The 13,913-nt window shown below is 48.0% G+C and overlaps 1 long non-coding RNA gene across 2 annotated transcripts in view; it reads right to left on the reverse strand.

Moving 5' to 3' along the window:
• Nucleotides 1–13,913, reverse strand: part of LOC147107660 (uncharacterized) — a 56,857-nt gene that overhangs the window by 34,098 nt on the left and 8,846 nt on the right. The window contains exon 2 of one of the 2 annotated variants that reach the window (XR_015080846.1): nucleotides 1,784–2,500. The exons of the other annotated variant lie outside the window; for it this stretch is intronic. This is a non-coding gene — a long non-coding RNA (uncharacterized LOC147107660). Of the gene's footprint in view, nucleotides 1–1,783; nucleotides 2,501–13,913 lie in introns of those variants that run through there. 2 annotated transcript variants of the gene reach the window in all.

Below are 13,913 nucleotides of genomic sequence, written 5' to 3' on the forward strand. Positions count from 1 at the left end.
TACACCCCCTCACTGAGTCCACAGGATCATTGCCAGCCAGGTTAAAGGTGCCGTGGCCGCTGGAGTGGTCGACCCTCTTGGTTGTTCATCAGCTTTCTCTCCTCTCTCATACCACTTCCCCATCACAACACCAGCCTTTTACACTTTCAATCCAACTAACTGTCTCCAGTCCTTTCTCCCTTCCTGCCCCCCTGCCCTCACACTAAAGCCACTCTTGTATCTTCCTGCTTTCAGATAGTGAACCACCAGCTGAGCAGCCTGTACCTCAACCTGCCAGTGGCAGCAATGCACCAAAGGAGGAGGAAGAGGAAAACAGAGCCTCGCCGCCTGCGTGTCCCGAGGGTGAGACATCCGACACTGGGGCCACGCCTTCCCTGGAGGGGAGCAGGGGATTAGTGTCTGAAGAGGGCGAAGCTCCTGGACCCAGCGGGCTGCAGCAACGCCATGGGGATAGGGAAGCTTGGGGGCCATCTCCCCGGAAGGTGAGTAGGTGCACGAGTTCTGCTGCACAGGACTCGGATGAGGACCTCGACATCGCGGTCATGAATACACAAGCCTTGAGCATGCATACTGAGCTCATGGGTGCAATGGCAAGGGTGCCCAAAAGCATGGATGGACTGGCCAGGAGCGTGGAGGAGTCCGCCGCTAGCACAGCTGTCATCTGTGCGCAAACCCTTGAACCTGTCCTTGCCTCGTTGCAGAGGATGGTTGAATTGCAGGGAGACCGTGGGGAACCAGAGCCCATGCCGCGTGTAATGGGTGAGGTGGCAGAATCCATTGCAGCACAGGCTGATGCCACGCAACAGCTTAGTGCTGCAATCGAGTCATTGGCTGGTGCCATCCAGTCTCAGACTGCTTTCATGCAGTCTCAGATTGATGTCACGCAAGCACTGACTGCTGCCATCCTCGCTGGGTCACCCATAGTCTCTCGGGGATCTCACGGTACCGCAGTAGGCCAGCAATCTGTGATCGAGCAGATTGCTCCGGATGCTGAGGTACTGCCCCGTGGGAGTGGCAGTGTGTCAGTCGAGCAGGAATGACAGCATTCCTGCTCCCACCACTGCCACTTCCCCATTGCACTTGGCACGGCCTGCAACACAGCCAGCCCAGACTGCTGCCGTCTATGCAGAGTTTGTGCAGTCTGCAGCCGGGCCCTCCAGGCCCAGAGCTGGTCAAGGGCATCCTTCAAGGCCATCTGCAGCCTTCTGCCAGCCTTGCTGCAGCCACAGGGGCCACATTGCGGAAGAGCAGTAGGGTGGGAAGGGGGGCAGTGCACAGGGGATGGAGATCACCCTCAAAGGCCCAACAGTAGAATCAGTAAATAAATGGGGGAATGTTTGTGGGAAAGTTCAATGTTGATGTTATTATATTTGTTTACTGTTTTGCCTTTTATCTCCATGTTGTGAGAACGAGTTTTGTTAGTTCATGAATTGTTGGGTTTGTTTCTAATTGTTAGAATAATCACACAGAGTTTGTAATATAAATAAAAAATGTTATTGTTACTTTACATCTTTGCTGATTTGACGCTTTGCCCGACAATAGGGGGTGCGGGGTGCTTGCGATGATGTGCTTCTTCATCCCAGAAGCCATCTTCTCTGTAAATGGTTAGAAGCGGTATCTTATCAGCTGATCACGGACGGCGCTTGCAGTGGCAACACTATGCACCTCCCTCCCACGTTGGTGCTGCTGATCCTTCTCTTCATTCTCCTCCTCCTCCTGAGGTGGTGCACCAATCCCTGGTGGCTGTTATGTCCGTGTAATAAATAAGAAAAGGACTGCAGAGAACGGTACAACAGGTGTTTACTCAACGTGGTTCAAACTGCAACTGAAACAACAGATTACTACTCAGCGTTATATACAGGTGTGGTCACTGCCGGTACTACAGTATACATGAGCTGTAGAAAGTAGTTCCCCCCTTAAAAAGGTACATACATTACAATTCCTCCCCTTTTAGATTAACAGTACCATAACACTCATTTAACAATTAAATATCAAACTAATTACAATTAACACTTTTAACATGCAACATTAGCTGAAAATAGTCTATTATAAATCCAGTCTTTGGGGAGGCTTCCTGATCCTTTCTGGATAGCGCCTTTCCAGAGTGTCTTGCTCTTGGTGCGGAGGTGATTCTGGCCCCCTGTCGTCGGTTGGTTCATCAGCTTCCGATGCTACTGTTTCTGGGGTAGATGCTACCTGTACGTCGGGTTCATCACCAGGTACGTATGGGCGAGGCATGGGGTTGACTCGTTCCTGTGACTCTAGGATCTGGTCAGCATGGCGTCCCACGATGCTCTCCCCAACGTCCACTGTGTACATTAGTGACCCCTGCCGTGTGCATATCGTTCCTGGTTGCCATTTCTCTGTTCGGTAGTTGCGGGCCAAGACTGGTTGCCCTACATTGAAGCTCCTTGTCGGCTTCTCATTGATGTGCTGGAATTGCTTACTCTCAACATCTCTTCGTACATTTGGTCTGAGCAAATCCAGACGAGATCTCAACCTTCGGTTAAAGAACATTGACGTAAGAAAAAGGAGTCTTACCATCAAGTAACTTTAAAGTAAGCTTTAAGTAACTTATAAACACACTATATACAAGAGAGGTCTTTACCATGCCTCTGGTAGAAGCCTCTTACAATACCGAACAGACCAGTATTTATACCAGTCCAACAGGAAGTGACATATGACAGGAAGTGAGGTATGCACACAGTTCATAGTTCATAGTTCACAGTTCACAGGAAGTGATGACATAACTTCCCGGAAGTTATTATTATTATCACATTCTTCCCTCCTGCAGGATTAGGAGGCTGTGGTCTACCTTTTGGTCCGCAGCCGCCGAACAAGGAAGAGTCGCACCCGTTTGGATTCCCGTCGTAGAGGGTCGCTGGTCCGCTTACATGCGGTTGGCCATTGGTCAGAGTCTGTGTGGCCTGGATTGCCCTGTGAAGGGTTGGGGAGATCATGGCTTCGAGTACGAGCCCCAATAGGTTCAAAGTCGGACTGCCTCTGTTCAGAGGGAGGTGCAGAGCTGGTCTGTGGTGGATCAGTACTTTCATGTGCGGTACTGGGAGGGTCGCAACCTTGAGTACGGGGTTCTCGGAATATCGTATGTTTGCATAGGTGGGGTTGGCATCGGTTAGTTCGACCTCGTCTACGAGAGGGTCATTTTTAGACGTTTTTAGACGTCCGAACGTATCTTCGGAGTAATACAGGTCCAGGAGTAGTTAGCCATGACGGGAGTGATGTCCCATGAGATGAGCGACGCTGGAATCCAAAGAACCGCTCATGAGGTGTAGTATTTGTGGCTGTAGAAAGCAGGGACCGGATAGAGTGCAATGCATCCGGAAGCACTGTTTCCCATTGCTGGTCTGGTAGGCCCCGAGATCTTAAAGCGAGACGTACGGAATTCCAGATGATACCGTTGTACCTCTCTACCTGCCCATTTCCGATGGGATGGTATGGTGTTGTTTTGCTTGTAGCAATTCCCCGTTCTGAGAGGTAGTCCTTGAGTTCCCTTGACATAAAGGATGGACCCCGATCTGAGTGAATATAAGCCGGCATGCCACAGAGAGAAAATACCTGCTCAAGGCAGCAGATTACTGTGGACGCCAGCATATTGGAGCAGGGGAAGGCAAACGGAAAACGTGAATATTCGTCGATCATGGTGAGCAAATATGTGTTCCGAGTTGAAGAGGGCACTGGGCCCTTAAAATCGATGCTAAGTCGTTGCATCGGTTGGGTTGCATGTATGAGTATACCATCTGAGGGGCGGAAGAACTGAGGTTTTAATTCCGCACAAAGCCGGCATTCTGAGCATATTTTCTTTACATCTCCAGTGGAAAAAGGGAGATTCCGTGATCGTACGAAATGTAGCATGCGCGTAACGCCAGGATGACACAAACCATTGTGGACATCCATGAGAGTGGAGGATGACATAGTGGAGCAGAATGCCCGTGTGAGGGTGCCCGGGGCCACATTCTCCTTGCCAGGCCGATAGAGAATGGTATAACCAAAAGAGGCCAGTTCCATCCTCCAAAGTTGTATTTTATTATTCTTAATTTTGGTTCGTTTCCGATTATCGAGCATGAAGGCGACTGATCGTTGGTCCGTGATCAATGTAAAGTGCTGGCGAGCTAGAAAATGGTTCCACTTCCGTACTGCCTCTATGATGGCTGTGGCTTCTTTCTCAACCGGAGGATAATGTAGCTCGGCACCTTGTAAGGTCCTGGACATAAATGCTACAGGACGACCTTCCTGATTCAGAGTAGCCGAGATCGCCACCTCCGAGGCATCACATTCAACCACGAAAGGGAGATTCTCATCGATGGAGTGAAGAGCCGCTTTCTCCAACTGTTTTTTGAGAAGGTTAAAGGCTGCAACAGCCGCTGTTCCCAGTGGAAATGATCTAGCATGCAGCAAGGGTTGGATTTTGTCCGAAAAATGAGGAATCCATTTAGCGTAGTATGCAAACAGACCGAGAGCCCGACGTAAAGAAGCCGGATTCTTAGGTGACGGGAGCTCTTGGAGCGGGCGAAGTCTTTCTGGGTCTGGCTTAATGATACCATTGCCTACGCAGTAGCCAAGGATGTTGATGGTCGGTTGCGACTCAACAGATTTGGATTCATTCAGGGTCAAATTACGGCGATGGAGGGCATCCCGAAATTTTTGGAGGTTGGCGTCGTGTTCCTGTTGATCGTGACCTGCAATGGTAATGTTATCAAGATAGGGAAAAGTGTCCCTTAGGTTTTCCTGCTTAACCAGGCCATCCATTGCCCGTTGGAAGACAGCCACTCCATTAGTAACCCCGAATGGGTGGCGACGAAATTGGTACAGCCGTCCATTAGCCTCAAAGGCCGTGTACTGCTTATCTGAGACCTTCAAGGGTACCTGATGATAGGCACTTTTTAAATCGTAAGTTGAGAATACTTTGTATTCGGCCAGTTTATTAACCATATCATCAATGCGTGGCAATGGGTAGGCGTCCAAGTCGGTATATTGATTGATGGTTTGCGAATAATCGATGCATAGTCGCTGTTTGTGAGGTTTTAGAGGGTTCTTGACAATGACGACTTGAGCCCGCCAGGGCGACAAACATGGTTCGATGATATCCTCTGCTAGAAGTCGAGAGATTTCAGCCGCAATAAAAGATTGGTCTTCCTGATTAAAGCGCCGCGATTTCGTTATTATTGGTTTGCATTGAGGCGGAATACTGGCAAATAATGAGGGTTCATCAAGTGAAGCTGCTGACAATGCACAAAACGGTAATTTAGACGGTATATTAGAAATAGTAAGTCCGGGTTTGGATCCACCAAACTCAATGGTGAGTTTCTTATGCTGTTTTTGGAAGTCCAGCCCTAAGAGGAGATCACTACATAAGTCCTTGAGCACCGAAAGTCGGGTGGAGGGATACATACGACCATGAAGTGTCATAACACAAAAGCCGGAGATTCTGGTATTAAGTGATGACTGAGCCATCGCAATTGCCTGGTCCGATGGGAAGACATGTAGTTTCAATTTCGCAACAATCTGTTCCTTAATGAAACTATCAGTACTTCCTGAGTCAATTAAGGCATCTAAGGTATGCCCTTTAATTGAAATTTTTGTGGCTGCATGAGACAGGTTCTGTGGGCAAGCAGCTGTAATTGGTGTCGTTGCACAGAGAGTGGCTAAAACTCTCGGTGTGCTTCTTCGGGAGAGAGTTCGAGAGGAAGCTTGATCGGTCCTAGCTGGAGCATCTTGATAGGCCCTAATTGGGGCAGTTCGGTAGGCCTTAGCTGGATTGGCCCTCGTAGAGGCCCTTGATAGGCAAACTTTAGCAAAGTGTCCTTTTTTCCTTGCAATAACTGCAGATTGCATTGCGAGCAGGGCAGGTTTTCCTAGGGTGAAAAGCATCTCCACAAAAGAAGCACTCCTTCCTAGATTGCCAAGAGGCTGCTAAAGTGGGGTCATCCTCCTCTTCTTCATCAGAATTATCAGAATTAGATTCCCCCATGATAGGGTTCACCTGAGACCGCTTGAATTGTCTGGTTGCAGCTACAGCAGCAGATCGAGATCTGGGCAGCTGATAGAGGTCTGCATTTCTCTTTGCCAAATCCAGAGAACAAGCTAGGTCAAAAGCTTTTTGTAGCTCAAGTGTTTTACTTTCTAGTAGACGCTGGCGTATAAATGGAGAGGCAATCCCGCAGATGAAAGCATCACGAATCATTTCATTGCGGTACAGCTCAGCTGAGGCTGCCTGAAAGTTACAATCTATGCTGAGCCTGCGAAGTTCTTGCAGGAATTCGTCAATTGATTCCCCTGGCCCTTGTTGGGCTGTGGCCAGTAGATGTCTAGCATAGACCTCATTTGGGGTCTTGGCATACAGTTTCTTAAGTGCCCGAATCACCTCATCGTAATTATCCCATTCATCAACATATTCGAACACTTTTGGGGTCACATAATTGATAAGTATCCTCAATCTAGCAGGAGCATCCGCTTTACATTCATCCAGAAAATTCTCAAAAGTACGGTACCAATGCTTCCATACCCTGCCAGCTGCTGGTGTATTCGGGTCCAAGTCCAGACGAATAGGTCTAAGGATTCTCTCCATGATGGGTGGTTCCCTGGATCCTTAACTCCGAGTTTGTCCGAAGGTCTAGTATTTGTGAGTGTAAATACTAAGTTACTTAAATTGATGTAAGAAAAAGGAGTCTTACCATCAAGTAACTTTAAAGTAAGCTTTAAGTAACTTATAAACACACTATATACAAGAGAGGTCTTTACCATGCCTCTGGTAGAAGCCTCTTACAATACTGAACAGACCAGTATTTTTACCAGTCCAACAGGAAGTGACATATGACAGGAAGTGAGGTATGTACACAGTTCATAGTTCACAGTTCACAGGAAGTGATGACATAACTTCCCGGAAGTTATTATTATCACAAACATCATGGCCGGGGCCTGGTTGGTGACTGCATGTGTCGCATTTCTGTAGGCTAACAGGAAATTGTCCACCTTATGCTGCAGTGGAATGTCGTCATCGCACATGGCCTTTACTGCTTTTTTAAAGGTTTGTACGAACCTCTCAGCCAATCCATTTGTGGCTGGATGATACGGGGCGGATGTGTAATGCCTTACCCCATTCCTTTTCATAAATCTTCGAAACTCTTCGGACACAAACTGTGGTCCGTTATCAGAGCAAATCTGCTCTGGCAAGCCGTTCCTGGCAAAAATGGTCCGTAGGACTGCAATAGTTTTCTCCGTGGTGGTGGAGGACATTTTGATCACCTCAGGCCATTTCGAGTGCGCATCCACGGCTATTAAAAATATTGAGTCCATGAATGGACCAGCAAAATCAATATGCACCCGTAGCCATGGAGATGAGGGCCACTCCCATGGGTGTAGAGGGGCATGTGGTGGTGCATTTTGGACCTTCTGGCATCCTGAGCAGCTCTTTGTCAGGTCCTCAATTTGCTGATCGATCCCCGGCCACCACACAAGCCCTAGCAAGGCTTTTCATTTTCACCCCTCCCAGATGACCTTCGTGAAGCTCATTGAGCACTCTCTCCCTTAACTTGGGTGGAATTACCACTCGGGATCCACACATCAAGGTCCCCAGGCATACGGACAGCTGTTCTCTTCTGGACGAGAATGCCACTCTTCGGCATTTTTGGGTGTGGTTAGACTGGCTTAAATTGGCGTCTTCCCGCGCTTTCCTTTCTTCCCTGCTGCGGCTTAAAATGGCGTCTCCCGCGCTGCTGCCAACGCCGCTCTCGGCGGTCCTCGTGGCAAATGGCGACGCCCTGTGGGTTTCATGCGCTGCTCCTGCGCTGCTGCCAACGCCGCTCTCTGCGGTCCTCGTGGCAATGGCAGCGCCTCGCAATTTCCTGCGCGCCTCTCTCCCCCGTTGACGCTGCTCGGCCCTTGACCACCGGCTGCGCTCTGCTCTCTCTCGTCTCTCTCCCCCGTTGACGCCGCTCGATCCTGAACACCGGCTGCGCCTTGTGCGCTCTGCCCTCTCTCTCTCCCCCGTCGACGCTGCTCAGCCTTTTTCTGTGCCGCTCGGTCGGGCTCTAGCCCGTCGCTGTCCGGGAAGGGTCTGCGCAGTACCTGTTGCCAGCCCGTTTCGCTGGACCACCGTGACTGGAAAGCCAAGCCTGGCTCTCGACAGCCTCCCCTGCGATGCTCAAATCTCCGCTGGATGACTGGGCGGTTGCCCGTGGTCGACGCCCGTGCTTCTGGACTCGACCTTCTTCCACTGTTCTCCAGGAGCGAATCCCTGGGAGGTGATGCAGAGTTGCAGGTAGGTTCGAAATTGCTCGTCGCCACTGTTACGTCCGTGTAATAATAAGAGAAGGACTGCAGAGAACGGTACAACAGGTGTTTACTCAACGTGGTTCAAACTGCAACTGAAACAACAGATTACTACTCAGCGTTATATACAGGTGTGGTCACTGCCGGTACTACAGTATACATGAGCTGTAGAAAGTAGTTCCCCCCTTAAAAGGTACATACATTACAGTGGCAATGGCTGGGTCCTCATGATTGCAAGGTTGTGAAGCATGCAGCACACAAGGAAAAGCAAGATTCGCTCGGGAGAGTACGGCAGGGCTCCTCCCGAGTGGTTCCGGTGTCTGGACCATTGTTTCAAGACGCCAATCGTCTGCTCTATGAGGTTCCTGGTGGCACTATGGCTCTCATTATACCGCAGCTCGGCAGGGGTGTTGGGGTTACGGAGCAGTGTCATCAGCCAGGTGCAGAGTGGATAACCCTTGTCCCCGAGGAGCCATCCACTAGGTTGACGCGGTAGTTGGAAGAGGTCTGTGACACCGGTCTAGCACAGGATAAAAGCATCGTGGCTGCTGCCAGGATAACGGGCATTGACGGCGAGGATGCACTGTCTGTGGTCGCACACCAACTGGACATTCAGAGTGGAAGCCCTTGCGGTTTCAGAACACCTCTGCATTCTCATGGAGGTGCCCGCAATGCCACATGCGTGCAGTCAGTGGCGCCCTGAACTATGGGGAAGCCCACTATCCTAGCAAAGCCACATGCGTGTTCGGGCTGTTTGTCCCGGGTCATGGGGAAAGAGATGTACTGGCATCTCCTTTTATACAGAGCATTTGTCACCTCCCCAATGCAACAATGAACAGCAAACTGGGAGATATTTGCTATGTCCCCAGTTGAAGCCAGGAAGGATCCGCTGGCATAGAAATTCAGAGCCACTGTCACCTTCACTGCCACCGACTGAGATATCCTGGTCCTGAGCTGAGGCTGCAGATCTGGTTGCAGGAGGTGACCACCTCCTTGCTAAAGTGCAGCCTTTGGAAACACTGCTCCTCAGACATATGGATATACAGTAGGAGAATTGCTCCCGGAAGGGTAAGGTCTCCTGTGCAGAGGCCTGTTGGCCCTCCTCCCTCTAGCAATGTTTGCCGCTCTCTCTCTGTGCCTCCGAAGGTGAAGCTGGAGGACGACGCCTCGAGTTAGTGCAGCCCCCATAAAAGCTTCTAAATATGAAGGTCAAATAAATAAGAACCTCAAAAGTGGTGCTGAAGACCCAAAACTCTCCAGATGTCTCTCTCCCTCTCCCTCTCAACCTGCGTGTACCTAAAATTTTGCCGACAAAAAAAAAGGCAGGAAGCACCCGCCTTTAAATAACGCTCCTCCAGGCCCCTCCCTACTTGAAAACGTTCCCCTCTACCTGTCGTTCCTAGCGGCAGGCGCTAAAGCAGGGGGCGCGAATCAGTTTCCGGTTCGGGGCGCTACTGGGGTGTTGCACGCTTGCAGGATGTCACGCTCTGCGGGCGCAGGAGATCGTGGTGGTAGTGTTTAGTGCCAGTGCAAAACGACTGATCAATTTCACGAGCAGCGCTAAAATTGCCGCGGTCTGGCACCAAGTTGCTAATGCCCCTCGGAGACGCTAACGGGAGGCGCTAACCAACCGAATTTTTCCCCCATGTGTTCCAACTCCCTGCCCATATTGTGATTGGTGTTGGGAATTTGCCAGAAAGGGAGGGGGTGGGAAACTTAAAATTGCCTGTAAATTGCATGCAAAAGGCCTGTTTACAATAGTGATGGGTAAATTTAAAAGGATGCAGCCATTTAAGTGGATACGTTGGTAGCCTTTATAAAGGCAGCGAATATTTTAACGATAGCAAAATACTGCAGATGCTGGAAATCTGAAATAACAGAAAATGCTGGAAAAACTCAGCAGGTCAGGCAACATCCGTGGAGAGAAATTGAGTTGACATTTCGGGTCGAAACCCTTTTTCAAAACTGGAAAGGAAATAAAATAGATCGAAGGCAGGGCTGCAATAGAACAAAAGAAGTAAAAGAGACATTAAAAGGTATTCAAAACCAGACGAGATGGTAATAGGCCAGTGGAGACAAAAGACAGCTGAGATTAGGTGTGAAGTGTACTGGCAGGATAAGAGACAGCTGCCAGGTGGGAGAGAGAAGAAAAAAGGAAAGGGTTGTGGGGGGGGGGGGGGAAGGAGGATCCAAAACAAAGGGGTGGAAAAAAATATAAGTAAAAAAGTAATAGGGGCCAAGGTTACGATCTGAAATTGTTGAACTCGATATTGAGTCCGGAAGGCTGCAAAGTGCCTTATCAGAATATTTTAATGTGTATTTCTGCCTTTGCAAAAATTATTTGGGCAACTAAAATTCCTGAGAAAAACCCAGTGGCTGGCACTAAAAATAGAGGCAGAAAACCTGAGGCCAAGTGATGTAGCGGCAACACTCCAACCCCCTTGTTTGATGGATGTTTTAATGAGGTAGAATGAGATGTTTGCAAGGAGGGTGGTTCGGTTTGCCACTCCAGAGCACCTCCACCCCCATAGGACAGCATTGCCACATGCCTGGGCGAAGGTGGAGGGAAAAGGACTTGGGGATGCATCTGATCATTACAGCCACGGGCAGTTCCAGCCCTACAGTGCGTGCTAGCTCGAGGTGTCTTGGAGCAGATGGACCAGCTCAGCTGGCTGCCTGCTGCCCCAGAGCTTGTGTTCCCGAGTTTTGCACTGTCATTGCCAGGTTGGTCTGCCTCTTCCTATAAACAGGAAGGTCCTAGATGGTGGGCCCAGTCTGCCTCTGATGTGGCCTGACCTTTCTGGCATTGGTCCACTGCTCCTCCTCTAAAAAGCAAAAGTAAAAGTGCATTCCCATTTGGAAACCCATTGTCACAATATTGTGAGCGTACCAAAAATGGCAGGGCCAGAGCACTTGGCACAAATTAAATGGAAACAGGAAAGATTCAAAATGCTGCAACTCCATGAATTTTGAAATGTACTTGCATAAACAGCATTCCCTAGCAGTATTGGACATAGAGGTTATATGGGCGGGTGTAAACATTGGAAAAGTACGTGCTGTTTAAGTGACATGGAAGCCTAATGTTAATACAATTAACTGCAAACTAACAGCTGCTTTTGGCACCAGTTTAAACCTAACTGGAAAATTGAATGGGGCATGAAATGGCCTGAAATCTGGCATAACTGATCTCTGCCAATTCTTCCGATCAGTTACATCTATTTTATACCCTTTAACGGGCATAACCAATCAGAAAATCTAAATACTATGTGAGCTTTTTATCACCCATCAGAACAGGCATTTGACACCTTGGTTTAAGATCTCATCCAAAGCTAGGTAGTCCTATCTGTACTGGTCTGTCAGTACTAAATATGAGCTCAAGTTCCCAATCTGCATATTTTGATTTCACAAATTTTTGCTTCAAAGCAAGACTAAGCCAACTGACATCAATTAGCAATGCACAACTCAGATATCCGTTTCTATTCAAAGAAATTTACATTTTCTAACTTATTCCCAATGAATCCTAATGTGAATTTATATGTAAAACACAGCACAGCAAATACTTCACTGCCCAAAGCTTTCACTTGATTAAATCCTAAACCCAGTGCAATGTTCAAGTCAATGGTACCAGCTACCTCTTAAATATTAATAGACAAACATATTCTAGAGGTTTTGTTAAGGATTATTAATTGGTGATTAATTGTACACACCATAGGACAAAATGGTGTCTGCTTACACTCATGTTTTGGAATTTTGTGTCCATTTTTCCACAGAAAGATTTTAGGGAAAAAAAAAGTTGCCTTTAAATTGTGGTATTTTATAGTATAGTATATTCACACAAGTTAAAAAGGCTCCAAGACAACATGTGGTTAAAATGATAACGAGCTAGCTTTAATGTTGTTTACCCATAGGCTGTAAAAAATTGATCAATTCATTAATTTGTCTGTAATCAATAAAGCACCTCGCACATATCGTGTTGGCAAATCTGGTTCTGGTGGGCTTTCCTTTGTTGGGTGTGAACAGAGGGTGATAAGAAATAGAAGGGACACAGCCAGCGAATCATGTTTTCAGAGAAATCTGCGAAGGCTTTTGCTGAGACCGAGATTAGAAATGCTGAATGACAGTTAGAAATCATCTTGTAAATCAAGTAAGATGACCCACCGATCTGGGGTAGCATGGTGTGTTCTTTATTTTGTATTATGTGAAGATACGTTGTACTGATTGAATTAAGTGAGTCTGATCATAATTGTTGTTCTGTGTTCAAATTTTACAGTGCAATAAAGCAGCTTAATAATTAATGTCTGGCCTCGTCTGACCAAGTGTTTGCTCAGTCTGCCTTTGAGAAGCTTGAAGAAACACACATGCTAAAAGCACGAATATCCAGTTCAGATCACGGGAGGATGCGAGTGTCACACCCCTGGGTTACACTTTGTTACAAATAAAGAGCAGTGCAAATCAATTTCTATAAAAGTAAGATGCTCGGGCTACTTACGGGAGCAACTAGCACTGCTGTACCCGAGAGAATCTCTCAGGCAAGACCCTCAACGTGAATTAGGTACCTTCAATCGTTGACATATGATCTGTATCTGAAAAGAACTTTTTGTTCAGTTTTAAGCCTGCAATTGCAATTTGGATCTTCTTTACACTGCCTAGCTGCAAACTGACTTTGCTGGCACATGAATGCTTACTTGCAAGCAACAAGCTCTGTTCCCAACTGGAGTACTGCATTCAGTTTTGGGCACCCAACCTCAGGAATTATAACAGAAAACGCTGGAAAAACTCAGCAGGCCAGGCAGCATTCGTGGAGAGAGAAACAGAGTTAACGTTTCAGGTCAAAGACCTTTCGTCAGAACTGGAAAAAAGCAGGAAATGGAAAGCAAGTTTAGGAGCTGGGGAAAGGTGAAGGGGATGAAAGAACAAAAGGGAAGGTCAGTGATAGGACAGAAAGCAGGAGAGAGTAAGAGACATTGAGAAACATTAAGAGATATTCAAGGCAAGAGGAGGTGGTAATGTGACAGGTTAAGGAACAAAGGATGGCTCTAGATGAAGTGTGAATTGCGCTGGCAGAATGAAGGACAGCTGCCATGTTTGGGGGGGGGGGGGGAGAAAGAAAAAAAGGCCAAACAAAAAGTGTGGATAAAAAAAAGAAAATATATATATGTGATAGGGGCTGAGGTTATGATCTGAAATTGTTGAACTCTATGTTGAGTCCAGAGGGCTGTAGAGTGCCTAATCGAAAGATGAGGTGCTGTTCCTCGAGCTTATGCTGAGCTTCCGTGGAACAATGCAAGAGGCCGAGGATGGTGAGGTCTGAGTGGGAATGGAGCGGTGAATTAAAGTGACAGGCCACCGGGAGCTCAGGGTCCCCCTTACGGACTGAACGGAGGTGTTCTGCAAAGCGGTCACCAAATCTGCATTTGGCCTCCCCAATGTAGAGGAGACTGCATCGTGAGCAGCAAATACAGTATAATAGATTGCAAGAAGTACAAGTAAATCACCGTTTCACCTGGAAGGGGTGTTTGGGGCCCTGGACAGTGGGAAGGGGGGAGGTATAAGGGCATGTGTTGTATCTCCTGTGCTTGCACAGGAAGGTGCCGGGCGAAGGGGAAGGGGTGCTGGGGGTGGTA

The sequence above is a fragment of the Somniosus microcephalus genome, chromosome 14 (assembly GCF_052327205.1).
Source record: "Somniosus microcephalus isolate GS21.2 chromosome 14, FLI_Smic_1.0, whole genome shotgun sequence".
Lineage (NCBI taxonomy): Eukaryota > Metazoa > Chordata > Chondrichthyes > Squaliformes > Somniosidae > Somniosus > Somniosus microcephalus.